Source organism: Nanorana parkeri, unplaced genomic scaffold (genome assembly GCF_000935625.1).
Source record: "Nanorana parkeri isolate BGI_ZX_2015 unplaced genomic scaffold, ASM93562v1 scaffold49, whole genome shotgun sequence".
Lineage (NCBI taxonomy): Eukaryota > Metazoa > Chordata > Amphibia > Anura > Dicroglossidae > Nanorana > Nanorana parkeri.
In genome coordinates this window covers 1,763,024-1,781,170 of record NW_017306317.1, presented here as the reverse complement: position 1 = coordinate 1,781,170, position 18,147 = coordinate 1,763,024, and the positions used below count along the sequence as shown (strand labels likewise).

General features: G+C 37.4%; 1 protein-coding gene across 1 annotated transcript in view; it reads right to left on the bottom strand.

The window, feature by feature from the left end:
- CDH20 (cadherin 20) overlaps nucleotides 1–15,909 on the bottom strand; it is an 81,230-nt gene extending 65,321 nt beyond the window's left edge. The window contains exon 1 of the mRNA XM_018574122.1: nucleotides 15,887–15,909. The gene's annotated coding sequence lies outside the window, so the exon portion shown is untranslated. The remainder of the gene's footprint in view (nucleotides 1–15,886) is intronic.
- Nucleotides 15,910–18,147: the final 2,238 nt, after the last annotated feature.

The window sequence follows — 18,147 nt, the reverse complement described above, 5'->3', positions numbered from 1 at the left end:
TATTAAAATGTTAATAAAGTGTAAAGCCTAAACCTTTTTTTCTTTTTTGAATGGAGTAGGGTAAAGTTAAAAACCCTGTCAGTTTGTTTTATGCTGTTTGTGTCCCTTTTGGAAGATTTCTTTTCATTTCCCTTTCCAGAGACGTAAGAGGAATGTGAGGAAATCTCAACAAAGTGAGGGGAAATCAAAAGTCTGAAAATGTCTGTAACACAGTCCAGACTGGTGAGGGGATTGCATGGGTTCTGCATTGTATCTAGTTGACCCAGTCATATTGGAGTGCTTTTTTCAAGATCAATGATGCTTACCAAAATTGTTACATAGTAATACACTATAATGGCATCAATCCGGCCATTTCCGTAATAAGCAAGGGTGACACATAGTAGTTGAATGTTCACAATGCCTAGTGGGTTCACTTCAATCATCCAATCATGTGCAACGGAAGATCTTGCTTAATTCATTATTTGAAATTCCTCTGCACATGAATGAGTATTTGAAGTGACTTAGAGAGCTTAACTTGGCTAAATATACAGTACATTCTCTTCCTTTAGTAAATCATCCCCACAGAGATGATTCATAAAATCAATATCAAATTACACTGCTCTAGTTACATGTAATTACCAAAGAATAATTAAATGGTTGTTTGTCTTGCATTTGGGAAAAAGTCACACTTAAGTAAATCCAATGCATGTCTAATAAAGGGTGACAGGCAATACCACAGGCGTTAGACTTTTTGCTGGGCTCATTGTAATTCACTTAAAGACAATGCAGTGAATTTCCACATCCCATTTCCTGACAAGATCTTTTTTTTTTAAAACTTGCTTTTGTTGTGCAGATTTGGGCACAGGGTATGGATAATAATGTTGCGGATTAGTTTATTGTATAATGCTTTAAAAAACTGAGAACATGTACTGCTGTTTATTGAACCCTTGACCTTATCTGGGAGTCTGAATAGAACATATTATTCCTCCCTATTCCTCCCAATACAATGTAGCATTTATAGTAAACCACTGGGTGTTGAGGTCTGTGCCCTGCACCTGTCTAATTCCTCATAGGGATTGCAAAGTAAAATTTCGAGAGATGAAAAAATTCACTTAGTTCAATAATTTTGTCCTTAAGAGCCTGTTTTTAAAAAATCTATAACATAGCAGTAAAATTAGTAAGAACAATGAGGGGAATTTATCAAAACTGGTGCAGACAAAATCTGGAGCAGTTGTGCACGGCAACCAATCAGCTTCTCTCTTTCATTTTCAAATCTTAACTGAACAAACTGAAGAGAGAAGCTGATTGGTTACCGTGGGTAACTGCTCCAGCTTTTGTCTGCTCCAGCTTTGATAAATCCCCCCCCCATCGTGTACTGAGAGAATTGAGTGTGTTAATAGCCATGTTTCAAAGTAAAAATAAAGGAAGAAAAGAAAACTAGTAAAGGGAAGAAAAGACAAAAAGTACAAGATTGTCTTCATGACAGCATTTAAAAAGCTGAAAAAAGTAGGAAACCTAAATCAACTAAGATCAAATGAGAAAAAATATTGTTAAGTGAGCACAGTAGTAGTCGCCCCCCCACCCCCCTCTTCCCCCGCCAATACTAGTTTTCATACTTGCACTTTTTCCATTGATGAAACTCACTGTGTTGTCTGTAAGCATGTTAAAGTGTATGTATAGCCAAACCTTTTTCAATAGTTTTGGAGAGACTAGGGAAGGGTTAAAACCCCAGTCAGGCTATTTTATCCTGTCTGTACCACTGGAGAGATTTTCCTTCAAGAGGAAGTTAGGAGAAATCTCCTAAAGTGAGAGAAATTTCCCTAATTTTCAGTGCAACAGATGTCCTCTTCAGAAGTTTTACCACCATTGTCTGTCTCAGTAACAATAATCAACAGTACAAAAAGAAAATGTTAACCTCCCCAACAACTATACTGTCATAGTGGATAAAACATGTTAAGAACTGCAGCAAAAACTTAATGCTTTACATTTTTATGAGCACCTTAAAGTGAACATAGGAAAACCGAAATGAAAACTTCTGTTACACTACTACTGTTGTTTTTGAGAGTGCAGGCTCCATAGATGTCTTCATGATCTTGGCTTCACTACCTAAGAGTCAATAATCTTGCACAATCCAGCAGACAATGCAGTGTAAAAAGCTTGAAATGTTTGGAGCATGTTCATGCCAAATCAATGGGTCACTAAATCGGCTTTGTACAATCTCTTTACCCTGGAGGAACCCCTGATATACTTTCCAGGCCTCAAGGAACCCCTAATAAAATGTATTACATCTACAGCTCAGGGTACATCAGTGTGCTCAGTAAGTTGTAGATATAAAAATAAATAAAAGAATAAGTATATCTAAATATCATGAAAGTATAAAAAAACAATAGTAGATAGAAAACAAATGCATACAATACATATTGTAGTGTCCAGCTGCACTAATGTCTCCTTACAATGCTAGTTTAATTCAAGAGGTGCCACGTTACATTTATGGCACATTTTTGGTCAGTAGGAGGAAAAATGCCCCCTACAATGATGTTCAGAGGAAAGAATGCCCCATTGCATAGGTGACTATGCCACCCGTACAGTCATGTGACTCATGCAAGACAAGGTTAGAAACTTCAGAGGTCCCATGCCACTGGCTCTGCTAAGTGATGTCAACTGTGAAATTATGCAGGCACCATCAGATGGGAGGTAAATCTGCCACTGCTCAAGAAACCCCTAGAAATCCCTGGATAAATCCTAGGGTTCCATGCAACCCTGGTTGAGAAAGGCTGCACTAGATGACTACCCTGGAATCTGCAACTGGAATACTGCTTATGCATCTAACCAGAAACAATCATAGATTTGATTATTATGAAATATATTTTGATCATTCAACACAACAAATACCTTGAGTTGGTCCAAATTAATTAGATAATCTCTCACACTTTTTTTATATGGGGCATTTTAAAAACATTACTGCTCTTCAGTTGCAGTTTCCAGTGTTATTCCATAGGTACGAATAGTATTAGGTTTTAGCATATGCAGCTACATAAAAAAAGAAAATGATTACCAGCGAAAAACACCTACAGAAATGAAATGCATATGCAGTGTTGTGGGCTGGACTTCCCACTTTTAGTAAGGCTTCCTTATTGATGAACTAGTTCTCAAGGTGCAGAAGTCAAGAAGGGGCAGATCTGCCTTGACTAAAATGAAAATATTTAAATTTGCATGGTAAAGCACCTTGGGATTCAGGCATACTGGGAATGTAAAGAAGACTTTGGTAACAAAAAACATGTATTTTGGGAAAGGAAAGCAGAGTGGGCTGAGCTGCTAAGAGACAATGAATTTGAGGGTGAATTACTCAACAGTGCCTGCAACTGTGGAGGTAAGTTAGGGGCTTGTTCTAAAGCCTATTTACTGTTTGTTAAGTATATGTAAATACGGGAATGCTATAACCTGGTCCACCGATTCACTTTAAGCTCCCCTGATCACTTACATGTAATGCATAATAGCAATATGTAATATTTTGTATTTACTTGACTTGAAAAGAAAACTTTACCTTTTTTTTTTAGTCTTGAAAGAAACAATGTGCAATACCACTTCATTGTGTTCAAAGCAGAACTTCAAAATGGTTGGATTAACCAGCTCAGCAGGAAGCACACATTTCCTTGCAATTTTATGTTTGTTTGCAACTATGCTTGAGTATTCTATTTTCAGTGTTCAAGCTGCTTATAGTGTGATTTGTCATTTAAGTAATATAGATTTAAGTGGAGCAGTTACTAGTTCATTATTCTATAGAAATCAAGTGGCAGATGTAATTCCTTTCACACTGAAAGATGAACTTTTTAGCCTCTTGTGCTATGTGGTTTACATGATCGCCATCATTTTTGCAAGAAATGTCCAAGCAATGTTAGAAGTAATATAATTATTATGCATGAATGTCTTTTGAGCTTTACCAATAAGGACCATGTTTAGAAAAGATGTTGCACAATACTGTACTAAAAATCACCATGCTATTACTGGATTTACAAATAGATGCAATAACAATTAATTTATTATAGACATTTGTATAATGCCGGCAATTTAAGCAGTGCTATGTATATTTTTACATTCACATGAGTCCCTGCCCTCAAGGAGCTTATATTCTAAGGTCTTCATCTCACATGCATACATACATGCACACTCTAGAGCCAAGACAGCTATCATCATGTCTTTGGAGTGTGGGAGAAAACAATGACCATAAGTCTTTTTGACATGTCAATATGATCAGTGGAAATATCTGGCAAGTAGGGGAGTGTTTGGATTTTCCCAGATTTCAGGCTGAGGAGTATGTTAGCCATGTATCCCAATGAATGTGGAATTTACTTTGCAAGTTGTAGGCCAACAAAAAATGATTGTTTTAATTTTTTTTTTTTTTTTAAATATGCAACTTTCATGAATAATATACCCAGGGATTCTACTATAAAGGTACTTGCTTACTTGCTCCAGCACTTCCAGTTACGGGGGGACAGTGCCTCCCTACTGTGTTTATGCAATGTCACAGTGTCACCTGCGTACCTGTTGGAAATTACCAGTGCCCTTGCCAACACTCATTGCATAGGCAAGGTCCTCTGAGTTACTATCATATCCAAGAGTAATGATGCTAAAGCAAGTACATGTAGAAAGGAAGTACCTGAAAGGTCCTGAAAAAGATCAGCAGTGCCAAGATGCAAAAAAGGTATTGGGTTAAAAAGATGCTTTAGCAAACTTAATGTCATCCAGTTAAGACTTAAATCTACATCAACAAAGGTGGAACACTGAATGGTTGAATATCTGTTTTCTATGGGATAGAGAGAGGATAAAATCATTACAGTTAAATCTATCAGTGCCTGGTACTGGAGGGTGGTTGTTGATTTACCCAGAAGACCGAATGAGTCTTTTGCTTAGGTTTAGGGATCAGAAGGATTGCCTGTCTCTGAGAATGGGGCTTGGAATGAATAGGATGCTTATGAGCAAACATTCAGGTAGACAGGTAGGGATATTGTACCTTACCATTACCATCCTTACCATTGGTTTGTACAATCCTTACCATCTTGTCTTGAATTGTATTGTAATTGTAATGTCTTCCTTATATTGTAAAGCGCTGCACAAACTCTTGTCGCTATATAAATACTATGTAATAATAATAATAATAATAATATTGGTTTGTAGTTGGGTTCAGAACCAAGGCTACACAATTACATCAGAGACAGTCAAGGCAAAAACTTTTAATAGGATAGCTGCCACTTGAACACCACAAACATTGTGTTAGTGGTATACAACTAAACAAAGTTTGGGGAACCGTATTTTACGTTAACCTGCAAATCGTGTTTTACACGTCACCCTAATTTTTGCAGCATATTACAGACACATTGGAATATATCACTAACCTCTACATTATTTCAGACCAAAGTGTTAACATTAACTTATAGTATTAACATTAACATATACACTTGCAGTCAGATCCCTGTAAAATCAATGCAACAAATGTAGACCAGTAATGGCAATCCCCTGCATGTGAGAGCATATATTATTAAAAAGCCATAGTTCACAAGAATTGCTTTCTTAGCATCTGTGTGTCACTTGACACAATGGTGACAAGTACAGAGGACCAGGCAATCTGCTGATCGATAGTGTTTTTTTTTTCTTGCTGCATCAACTCTCTTGAATACATTTCCAGCTCTTGATGTTCTGGCTTACCTGCTGACACCCAGTCTAACATCTCAGTGTGGTGCATACTGTGCTATTGCTGAGTGTGGTAAAAACAATCAAATGTGCTGTAAAATGTTTAAAGCAGTTTTGTGCTGTTGAACTCTGCTTCATAATTTACTCTGTAGCATGATTCATAAATGCTACAGTTCACAGTTACAGCTCACAGTTGGCCTCATTTATCAATGTGTGCCTGTCTTTGTTGCCCCATGGCAACCAGTCAGATTCCAACCTGTACTGAAAAATCACAGTTGGAGAGTGAAAGAATACATATAATCAGTGGTTATGTACAGCACAGGATGATACAAATGTTCTTGTTGTTGTTAGTATGTTTTTTACTGCACACTATTCCAATGGTAACTGATAACAAACTTTAACCACCTCCCTACTGCCTTACTGTAAAAAAACACTGTGGATGTAGATGCCTGTTTCTGGAATGATGTTTAGAAACACCTTTCCATACGCAGCCATCGGGTGACTGTACGCTTGGTTTACAGACACAGTATACAGGGTCCACACTAAGTGGCTTTGTAACATGTGATCATTATGATAACCAATCACAGTGATCACCGATGTAAACAGTGCAGTGTTTCTGAGTGTAAGCTCCTTGCTTTACAAAAGAGAAAAGAGGAACTGATATAAAATTGAATCATTCCTTAGTTCCTGATCAGCAGCTACAGCAGTCTTGTCTAGTGATCTGTATTTTAACCCCTCACCTCCTTTATCCTATATTTTGGAAAATATACCCTCACCTAGATCCTCCCACTGTATGCGACCTGTAGATTAACCCCTTAACCTCCTCACTCTGTGTATGACCTATGATGCCCTGTATCTAGTCCGCCATTGCCAAGATCCATGTTTGTTTTTAATTTAAGTACCAGCATGATTCTTCCTTTATAAAAAAAGTCAAAAAGTGAGATCCCTTTGGTGTGTTTACTTTACACATTTGTTTGTATTGCCTGGGATAATTATTTAATATGTTTTATAACAGAAAGTAAGGAAAACATTTTTTTCAAAGTGAATAGTTCTTTTTTCCTTTATATAGTAAAGAAAAAAAAATGTGATTTATTAAATACCGCCAAAAGAAAGCTCTATCTGTTTTAAAACATTGAAATATAATTTAATAGGGATGCACTGATATATCGGTTGCCGAAAAACATATCGGCCGAAAATTGCACTTTTGGCACTCTGGCTGTCCTAACAGAAAGACTTAGGACAGACTGAGCATCTCCTCATTAACATACAAAGTCTTCTGGGCTTTTACACTTTGTCAGGACAGGCAGTCCAGCTCATCTGGTTTACAAGTGATGATGAAATCTGCCAGCACAGTACAGACAGGGTTAATTATTTGAAACAAAACTCTTCCACCCCAACTCCCCAGGCAGTGAGAACTAAGCAGGATTTTTCAGTCCTAGAATGAGCAGAAAAAGCATTTAAAAATGTAAGCTGCAACTTAAAAAAAAAAAAATTAAGTTATGCTATGTGGTTGGGAACATGTAACAAATATAAAATAGGTGTTATCCCACTTTGGATCCCAAACGTGTAAATACACTTTATTGAGCGTTTTAAGAACTCCACCCAAGATCATCAACAATGGAAAGAGCCCTAAACTATTCAATAGATATGGTGCCACACTGGGCCATCCATACTGTTTCCTCATATGTGAAGCAAATGCAGGTTTAGGCATAGCAGAAGAAGGAGCATTAATAAGGGTGTTAGAAAGGTAGACCTAAAAACCCTAGACTGAAAGTTTTGTAATGTACTAGCGGATTTGTAACAAGGGATTTTTTGTGCCCTTGTCAAACACGTGATAATAAAGTAAAAATGTTTGAAGTCAAAAGGCTGCAGAATCAAGCACCGGTCCTGCTATCCTGTTTTAGGGTGGTTCCTCTCCCCTGCAGAGTCCTATGGAGCCACGCTTTTGTGTGCTAGTAAGCTGTGTGTGTCTCTACAAACACAAAGACACAGCAATCAAGACACTCCCCTGCTTCCTGACCCCACTCTTCCTTCCTTCTTCATCACTTCTCTGAGCTACTGGATAAATAGATGATGGAGACTGCTCTGTCCCTTGTGATATTGTACTGGACAGGAAGTTCAGGAAAGCTGAGCTGAGATGTTGCAACCAGCTGCTCAGAATAATGAGAACTATAAATGCTTGGACAAAAATTTTAAGAAATACTTTGCTGGGCAATGTATATATTTGATCTGGATTTATTATTGAAAAACAATTTGAGAGTTTATGTTTAATACTGCTTTAAGAGAATATACTTTTTGTATTTTTTTGTAACTCTAAACCACTATGGCTAACCTTGGCCTGTATGAAAACCACTCATGCTTATGGCTTATTGAAGCAACATATTCTCTGATTTAATTTAAAGGTGAAACCTAAATTCAACAACTCTGCTTTAGCTTCCTATTCAAGAGCCCTATTTTAGCTCTATCTTATAAATGAGTCTCATGTTTCCACATCAGCAGAAAAATGGCTGTATGCTTTTTCAGTATGGAGCACATTAATGCAAATAGTATAGCAAGGCTGAGATGAAAAACAATCTGGGCAGTAAAAAGGTTAATCCTACAACATATGCCAGCCCCAGTTTAGTCTATACTCTGAATGTGCTGGAATCCGTACTTCATACTTTTGACTAAGTTATATTTTTCTTTTATCATTCATTATTTTAAGATCAAATAATGATCTAACGCTAAGTTGATCAAAAGGAAGAAAGATCAAATGCTGAAGTCAGAGGGTGAACTGTTGAAAATGCTGTAGAGTGCAAAACAATACTGGTGTTGCGACGAAGGAACATGATTTTCTACTTGGATAATAGTTCTTAATGATTTAAGGAATATATCTAAAGCCAAAACTTTCACCCCCTCGGTTCTCCTGAACCGAAGGGGTCCTGGTGCCGAAGCTAGCCGAAGGATCGGCCGAAGCTACGGCCAGATCCTTCGGCAGCTTTGTGAATAGACCCCTTCATTTTGGAGAAAGTAGGGGTTGGTTAAAACCCCTATCCGGTTTCTTGTTTGCTATCTATGTGCCATTGACGAGATTTTACTTTCATTTCCTTACTGTAGATGCAAAAGGAAGTGAGCGTAAATCTGAAAGTGAGGGAAATCCCCTCTTAGACAGTTGTCACCAAAAAGAGTGCCGCCAGTTGAAGATTTCCTGTATTTGTGACAATTCAAAATTTTGGATATTCCCTCATAATCAATCCGTGTGACTGTGATCACTGGGACAAATAGATGGTAAATCTCTCTAATAGGGACACAGCAAAAAAAAAAACCCTTGACAGAGAATGTTACCCTTCACCACGCAATTAAACACAGAACAAAACAGTTTGACTTTAGATACATTTTCAAGTATTCCTGCTGCAACAGATTTATAGGGACTGCTAATGTTAACCTTTCTCTGAAAATAATTGACAAAAATATACATTTTTGATGATGAAATATGTTCTGGTGACAAATGTCAAAGAGTGACATCATCTCACTTTGAACAGATCTGCTTCTGTTCAAAGAAATCCAGGTCAATTTTTTTTAACCCTTGCAGTGGGGCTACACCCAACTATGTCATCTGTATGGAATGTGATGACTTGGGGACCATAGACCCTGCAGTGGAGGGGCAGAGAGTCTCCAGGGACTGGTCTAAGAGCGAGCCAAACAAATCGCAAACGCACTCATCATCACTTGTCACCAGCTTTAAGCAAGGTGCACATGGAAGGGCTTTATACAGTACAACAGCAAACAGTTTCCCAGAACACTCACCAGCCAGCATGCAAAACAACTTGTCTCACCGCTAAGGTTAAAAACAGAGGTTTAGATACATATCTTCTGCAGAAAATGTGAAAGCCGCACCGCCCCGCCAAGGCACCTCTATATCGTGCGGTCCTAACTCTAAACTATGAGAGTCTCCATCTTGGAGCACATGTAGCAAAAGATAAAATTAGGTGCAGGTTTGTCAGGAGGAAGCCCAACCTCCTTAAAGGCACAGAGATGCACAAGGGACCCCACACATCACAACGGCAGCTGAGACCCCCCATGCGTCACTGCACCAAATCATTTTTTTTGCATGCTGACTGGTGAGTGTGCTAGGACACTTTTTCCTGTTTACTGTATAAAGCCCTTCCATGTGCACCTTGCTTAAAGCTGGTGACAAATTGATGAGTGCGTTTGCCATTTGTTTTGCTTGACTGATTTGGTGCAGTGATGGCATGGGGGGTCTCAGCTGCTGTTGTGATGTGCGGGGTCCCTTGTGCGTCCCTGTGCCTTTAAGGAGGTTGGGCTTCCTCCTGACAAACCTGCATGCAATTTTATCTTTTACTACATGTGCTCCAAGATGGAGACTCTCATAGTTTAGAGTTAGGACCGCACGATTTTAACCTTAGCGGTGAGACAAGTGTTTTTTGCATGCTGGCTGGAGAGTGTGCTGGGAAACTTTTTTGCTGTTGTATGGTCTAAGAGCAAGCTGGCTCCACAGGATCAGGTGAGTATAACGTTATTTTCAGCCCAAGAACAAAATGCCAGCCCTAGCCCTACTGCACAAGTTAATAAAACATTTACCCAGAGTTTTTCTTCAAACTTCAATGTACTTTCTTATGAAGATTGTATTAAAAAACTACATCATATGACTCTAATTTACGATAAATAGGGAGAAAGTGTGGTGGCTTCATGCTGCCATACCTGCTTACCTACTTATGTTACATAGGTTAAGCAGGTAGGATAATGAGTTTAATGACTGTAGAGACCTTTTCTGCTCAGACAGACTTTGTTTGAGAATGGTGACAGATTTTACTTCCACGTGATATGATATAGAAGACTACAAATGTAGCTTTTTGTCTGGAGTTACTGTACCTTTTATTACAAGTGGCTTACAGTATGCCATTTCTGCTTGCTTATTTATACCAGTTTAATCTTTCAATATAATACCTTTAACTACACTTGGGCACCCAAGATAAAAATGTGACATACTTAGTTCTATAGTCATATATCTGTTGTTACTGTATGTATGTCTTCCATAGCATATTCTGTCATATGCTTATATTAGGTAAACAATAAATTCAATATGAGCCTTGTTGGACTTTTTTGGAACTTTAACATCATATATCTGAATCTTTGTTAAAACTTCTACATCTTTATTAAAACATGTATTAAAGTGTATAGTCACACATTCTAAACCACAAACGTATAGGTAAACAATGAACACAGATACAAAAACCAAGCCAAAACCACTTCTTGGAGATGGCATGAAACCCTATAGAAATGATGGCTTTAAGACAAATTACTGTTTTTTAATTTAAGTGTTGGGACAAACCCCCAATCTCACGGTATCACTTTTAAAGTGAATAGAACTGTTTCAATGAGTACAAATGTGGCTTTTGGCTCTTTAAGACAGCGTGAAGACCTCTTTGAACCCAGTGAGGCTGGTGGTCTCTGTAACCAAGCTATGCATATTTCAGTACCACACACTGGCAATCATTAATCACTGGGTTTTCTCTATAAAAAATGTATATAAAAAGAAGTCATATCTAATTAGAAATGTTGTTTTAATGCAAGAATGCAAGGAACTTTCTGTAAGAGTGAAGAAAAGAAAAGTTGGAGATGGTGACCCTAACAACCTTTCCTTTTCAGCCTGCACTGCAAATAAGATGGCATTTAATTGGTGGTTATCAGCAACATGTTCTCTAGAATAAAATACCATGTTTTATTGATCAAATGGGACACACCTATGACATTTTTTAGTATTTTAAGGTCAAAATATTCATATTTTTCAATAAAGTGTACTTTTTCTGGGTTGGAAAATAACAAGTTGAAGCTGCTTTTGCATTATAATTCAGGATTTATAAGTAAAATGGGAAAACACTGCAGCTGGTAGAACACATGCTGTGATTATTTAAGTACACTGCTTCACTTATTAAACAAAGGTGCTGTTTTGTCAGCAGTACCGCATTTACATTATAAAATAGCCCACATGATGGGTTTTGGTTTTACTGCGGTTTCAAGTATTTTGATAAGAGGATTATGGTTAATAAAACCAACATAAGTGTTAAACTGTGACAATTAACAGTATTTTAACTGTGCCTTTGCAAGAGCTACATCCACAATCCTCAATAAACCTGCATAAAGTGGCTTAAAAAGGAATGATCTCTTCTGAGATGAATAACCAGCACTGGATTATGTGTTTGCTAATAGGATGCTACCTATATTGTAAATCCAAGATGTACAAGATGTTACAGTATTTTCCTTTTAATGAATATAAAATAATCTAATATTTGTAGCAATATAGGGCAAATAGGGTTTTTTGCTGTGCAAGGGAATTTACCCTTAGATTACTGAATGTGGTGAAGATTCACTTTGCAAAGAATACCCAAATATGTGGACAGAAAATAAATAACAATATGTTTCCTTGCACAATATTGGATGATGGAAGTCAGCAGAGGTTTTCCTCATTCACTAAGCTAAGTGAAGATGCCCTAAAGTGAATAGTCCATTTGTCTTTAGTAATTCAACCCCACATGTGTTACATTGGCTAAAAGGAAATGCTTGTCTAGCATCCACTGGTTTAGTCAGAGCTCATCTCTGACTAAACCAGTGGATGCTCACCTAAAAGCATGGAGTGTTTTGTTTTTTAGGCCAGGGCTTCATTGTAATAGCAGTCTGATCTATCACTGTATTCCATAGAGTACGCCTGACCATTATTGTTTTGTTGTATATGCCCCATTGTATATTAAACCTAGCATCTCTTCTCCCTACAAAAGAGTTATATTAAAAAGCATCCTAAAGGATCTTGTACATTTATAAGGCAAGTAAAGTTGTTTTCATTAATGATTCTGCTTCAAAAGGCTAGTCTGAGGAGCAATGTGCACTGTAAGCTTTTACAAATCATTTGCAAAGTTTTTAACCACAATAAAGAAGTTTTATTTTAGTCTTTAATACACACTTTAGTTCCAGGTTAGGTATGTTAACATCCATTTTAATGGCAATGCTGGCTGACACTTTAAACAAGCTGCTAACAGGCGTTTGACAAGCTTCAAGCCTGCTGAAGCCTACTAGCTACTCGTTTAAAGTCACAGCTAAAACTCTCATTAAGATGATTGTTAACATCCCCAAATTGGAACTGGAGGGTACTTTAAAAGCTTCAGGAAAGCTTTTTGAAGCTAGCAGCAGGCCATGCAAAAGCACTGTCTAAACTTGTTGTATACACAGACTAGCATTTACAAGATAAAGTTTGTTTAAACTTTTTGTTTTCTTACACTGAATTACTCCCTCATCTTTTGTAACACCAGTCAGCTACTTTTACTATCCACACTGAAAATTTTCGTCCATATTTTATTTGTTCTCTACTCTCAAGACAGACATAAGCCAAATAGCATAGTTCCAAATTCAAGCACTAATAATAAACCTCTCATTAAAGACTTTTGCTGGTCACATCATTTCCTAATGACCAATGCAATTATCTAATGAACAACAGCTTCTCAATTGACATATTGCCTTCATGTGATATGAAAGAAACATAACACAACTTTACTTTGATAAGAAGCCACAGATATGGGGTGACACATCATAAAATGTCTAGTTTAAATATTTTTATAATACACAAGCTTAATATAAAGAACCAATATTTCCACATTATCATTATGACAAAACTAGTGAAACAAATGAATGCTTGGGTCTCCTTATATCAAATATCCCTGCTCTAGGACAGCAAGTAGCTACATGGGAAAACTCTATGAAGTAGCATTAGGAAGCATTGCCGCCTATGTGTAATTACTTTTGTAAAAGCCTAGGCTAATCTTGACAAGAAATGTGGTGTAGGAGAAATTAAATTTAAAATAGATGAAAGGTTTATCACATTAGCATTTTTACATTGCCAGATTTGAAATTCGGAGTAAATGTGTAGAATAGTCTGTTTCTTTGTCCCAATATAGCAACACAAGGAACAGTCCCTTTCTTTTTCAAAAGACCAGAGTCTCCAAAGTCTTTGTTCTGTAGGAAAAAAATGACTCCCTAAGTTGTATGTGAGGCAGCAGTGTGTGTGAATGGGCACTTGGCATGGAAACTTGATGTGCTCCCCTCTCTATGCTAGGAGAACAGTGAATCTGCTTCAAAGAGATGCTGTGACATGATCACTCTTAGCAAGTACCCAGTCCTCCTCTTTTCACATAACCAACAGCACTGCTGCTTTGTACTGTATTCAGATGGGTCCTCTGCTTTTGCAAATGAAAAGGGACAACCTCATTGATACCTTGTTAGAGAGTGTGTGGAAAATACAAAACAGACACCCATCGCAATTTCCCTGCAGCTATTTGAAATGAATCAAATTAATAAACTGAATTTCTGCATAGAAGTAAAGAAATGGTTTCTCATTAATTTCTGCCTTGGAGCTTGGGTTCATAGTTAAAAGCACATATATACATAAAAGAAAGTAATGAAGTGCTTATTTGATTTAAGTACAGTGCACACATAAAGAGCATTTCCACTCTACAATATTTGAATCTCAAAAGTAATAGGGTGTAATGTAAGTGGGATGTCTGCTCTCTTACATTCCCTCTAGCAATTGCAACATTTCTAATCCCAATTAGTATTTCAGGAGAAGTGTTTTCTCCCCTCTCAGCATAGTAAATCGACATTATGTGTACATGAATGGAAAACAATCAGCCTCATTATTCAGGCTTGGTAAAGATAGCTGGAACAACCTTTTCCATCATACTGTCACAAAAGGTGAGAAGGAAATTAAACCCGGGGAAAAAAACGTGGCAAGAAGACTCTTTAACGTCTTATTAAATAAGGCAGGGATGCATAGTAATCTAGTTATTAATAAAGTCAGTTTAGCATCATTTGTCCATGACTTGCCAGCACATTACTTATTTTAAGTGGAAGTGCAGTCCTTCCACAGATTTATATTTTTGAGTCATGCACATTCCAGCTTTAAAAGTTCAATAGAAAGTTTTACAGCATTTTTAGAGCCTTAACGGCACCATGGGCCCAAATTAGTAAGGCAGAACAAACAGCAGTGATGGTATGTTGAATGCAGTAACCCATAGCAACCACTTCGTTTTCAGATTATTATAGTCAGATCAGTGATGAATGTATCCTGATTAGTATCCTGAAAGTACACTTTACAATGTATCTGTACAACATGTTTATAGTAGATGTGAACATTAACCGCTTCAGGGTCACAATATGTATACCAATCTCGGTAACCTGAATCAGTTATACCAATATCAGCCGTGATCTTGGTATCATTTTTGACAGCCGGCGCCTTGCTGTCACATACTAGGGTTTGAGGCACCTGATCACCTTTACGGAGCTGTGGAGTATGTGTCCACCCCCTTCTCCACCACCACTGCCAGCTATCCCAGGCTCCGCTGTCACCGTGCGGGTCCAGGAACAGAACGATGGGTCTGTGTAATTAGCATTTGATTTATTCTACAGAGCCCCTGCTTTAAGATAATACATAATTGTTTGGGGGTTTTGTGGCATTTTCTAGTCAGAAATTCAGATTGTATCATGTGTGAGCAAAACTTAATTACTCTGGACGACAAGTGGTTAAGAAGGCCTTCGGAGTACAAAATGATAAAACACCCAATATGTCTTTTATGCATAAGTATTTCTTCCACAACCTGGGTGCTGCTACTTTTGCAAATTATTTTTGCAAATGACAAAAAATGTCCAGCATGCAGTTAATGTTCTCCAACTAGTGTTATGGTATTCCCCAATGAATAGTTTGTCATTGTTGTGCCTATGGATTATAGTAAGTAAATCAGGCTGTACATGGCAAGCGTTAAATAATACAACTAAAAGACTAACTAGAGATATGTTACGGCCATGGCATGACAGACGTCTAGGTCATTGGGGCTTTTTCTGCATGCATGGCTAAATGGTATTGTTAAACATTGCACAGTTTCAAGTTTATTGTTTTATGCTAAAGATCATTTTAGTCAGACGCAACTGTTAGCAGTAACTTGTTTATGATTCAGCAGCATCAAGATATTCAATTTACATACATTTTTTAAGTTTACATATTCAACTGGGCTAGTGTACATTTGAAAGCACCTATGTGTTACAACAGTAAAAATGAACTAATTCCAGTTATATACATATATATATATAAACCTATGAAATGTATGCATTGTATATGAAAAGAATCAACTGCTTTCTGTATTACATCAGTGACATACAAATGTTAACAGAGACATACCTCTTTTTTTCCTTTGGTCCAGTTGATTTGATAAAGTGCTCTTTATTCCACTTAAGATTGATGTAATGTAAACCTTGTAGTTACTGTAAAGCAACCATGCTGCACTTCAGTCTCCTAAATGAGCAAAACTTGAATTTCACTTGTGAGGGTAAGCAACTTTCACTGAGAACTGAACAAGAGAATTTCAAAAAGACACACCAATCAGCATCTGTGCTTCAATCTGCTATTCTCCCTCCTTTTGCATTCCACCCCCTCCAAGCTGAATCAGTGAGCAAGCCCTCTGAGACTTATGTAAGAAGTCATTCACAAGTGAAAATCTCAGAATGCATTCACAGTTCTCCATTACGATGAAAAAAGAAGAAATTGACTCAAAATTCTCATATGTAAATGAATAATATATTGATCAAAGAGCATGATGTATGTATTCTTGTTGAGTCTTAAAATCAAATTAAAGAGAACCATTTGCAAATTCTCTTTGGACTGTCTTGCTTCAGGTAGCTTGTTTCATTAGGCTTACAAACAACATGCATATAAGCTGTGATATAAGAGAGCCCTGTAACCTTTCTTTATATTTCTGAGATTAATTGGATGCTCCCTGTACCTAATTAGACGCTCAAGTCTTTTAATGTTGCATATCCTTTTATGCAAATAAACAATGCATCTGGGCTGGCCTTTTAAATCATTATTAATTAGGAATTACAGTACACGCGGAGAATGCTGTCATTATTAGCATCAGCTAGTTAATTTTTTTTTGGTTGCTTTAGACTGCTGGAAGCCTACTAATTGTAGAGAGATTATATTGAAGATAAATGTACATCCCTGCCATCTGAGCAGCAAGTTTTATTCTGGAAACTTATTGGGTCTTTAATTCTGATGAGTCACAAGGACACAGGGATGTCTCTCTGTGCTACTCCTTTCTGAAATTGGAGCTCTAGGGAAAAGAAACCTGATGTTTTTGTTTGCTGTGCAGTATTTAATATACCACAGATTAATTATATTTCTTAATTGGTGGCTTCCCATACACAGGAGGAATGTATTTTCTTCTCATGTCTATAAAATAATCTGATACATAGATGATTCTGCAGTGTGCTGTTTCTTCTCAGGATTTTCGCCAACTTTCTGATCTTAAATTAAACTTGCGTTAGACATGAAGCATCCAATTATTTTTTACAAACTGAGAAAGAGAATGAGCTGAAAGGTATATGATTACTATATATAAATAAATAGATAGCTGTTATAGAAATACAGTGACAAGTTTATGCTATAGATTACAGAATAGTTTGTATATCAGCATGGGCATCAGGTATTTGGGCTAGTATCCCTATTAGTAATAGTACTGTAAGCATGAGGTCGCCTCCAATCCTGCCAGCTCACATGCCTATCAGCACTGGAGTGTAATTTGACAAGGGTCCCCAAAATAAGAAACATGCTTCTAAAAGCACTAATCCCTGATGGTACTTTGGACCCTTTGGCAGTGTTGTATTTACCATAATGGAAAGTGTGACAGTTCATAGAGCAACCGGGTAAGATGGGACTGCTCCAAGCTTCAAATTGTCCAATGTAAGTGATCTTTTTCTTATTATGTTTTTTGTCTGTCCACTTCTGAATATTGGCTATTTAGCCACGTAATATTGAGGCTAGATTCATCAAGAGACCCTTAGGAGGAAAGGGTGTTCAGGAAACACAAAACCATACTTCCTTTTTCTTGTTTGGTGTTTTGTAGAGCTGAAAAGTAGTCTATTTATCATGTAGACCGCAGGCTGCCTCTATTAACACATTCTAGCATTAGTTGTTATTAAACTAGTGACATGACACAAGAGGTAGAGTTTGTACAAAAGGGCTACATCATTCAGATGTGCTTGGTGCAGCACGATGTCTAAATGTGGCCTACAATGAGGTCATGACCTCATTGCTGGGAAATCAGTAAGAGTTTGAACTCTGGAAGTGCTCCTGTAAAATGACAGCAGCACTGATGGACCATGTCATAGTAGATTTTCAAATGCTAGACAGTCTTTTTTGTCTATGGCTATCCTTACATTCTTACACAATAACGTATGTAGGGATGAGGTTTGGGTTCACCACTTTGGGTTTGGGTTCATGGCAGATCTAGCTGGTTCAAAATTTAGCGTCCCAGCAAATGAATGCTGAAATTTGGCAGACCAAATTTTTTAAAAGCATAAAGCACTGCCCGGACTTTGAATTTTGATCAGATGGTGTAAAAGTGCCACTACGGGGGTTTTTAGATAAGCCAACCACCTCAG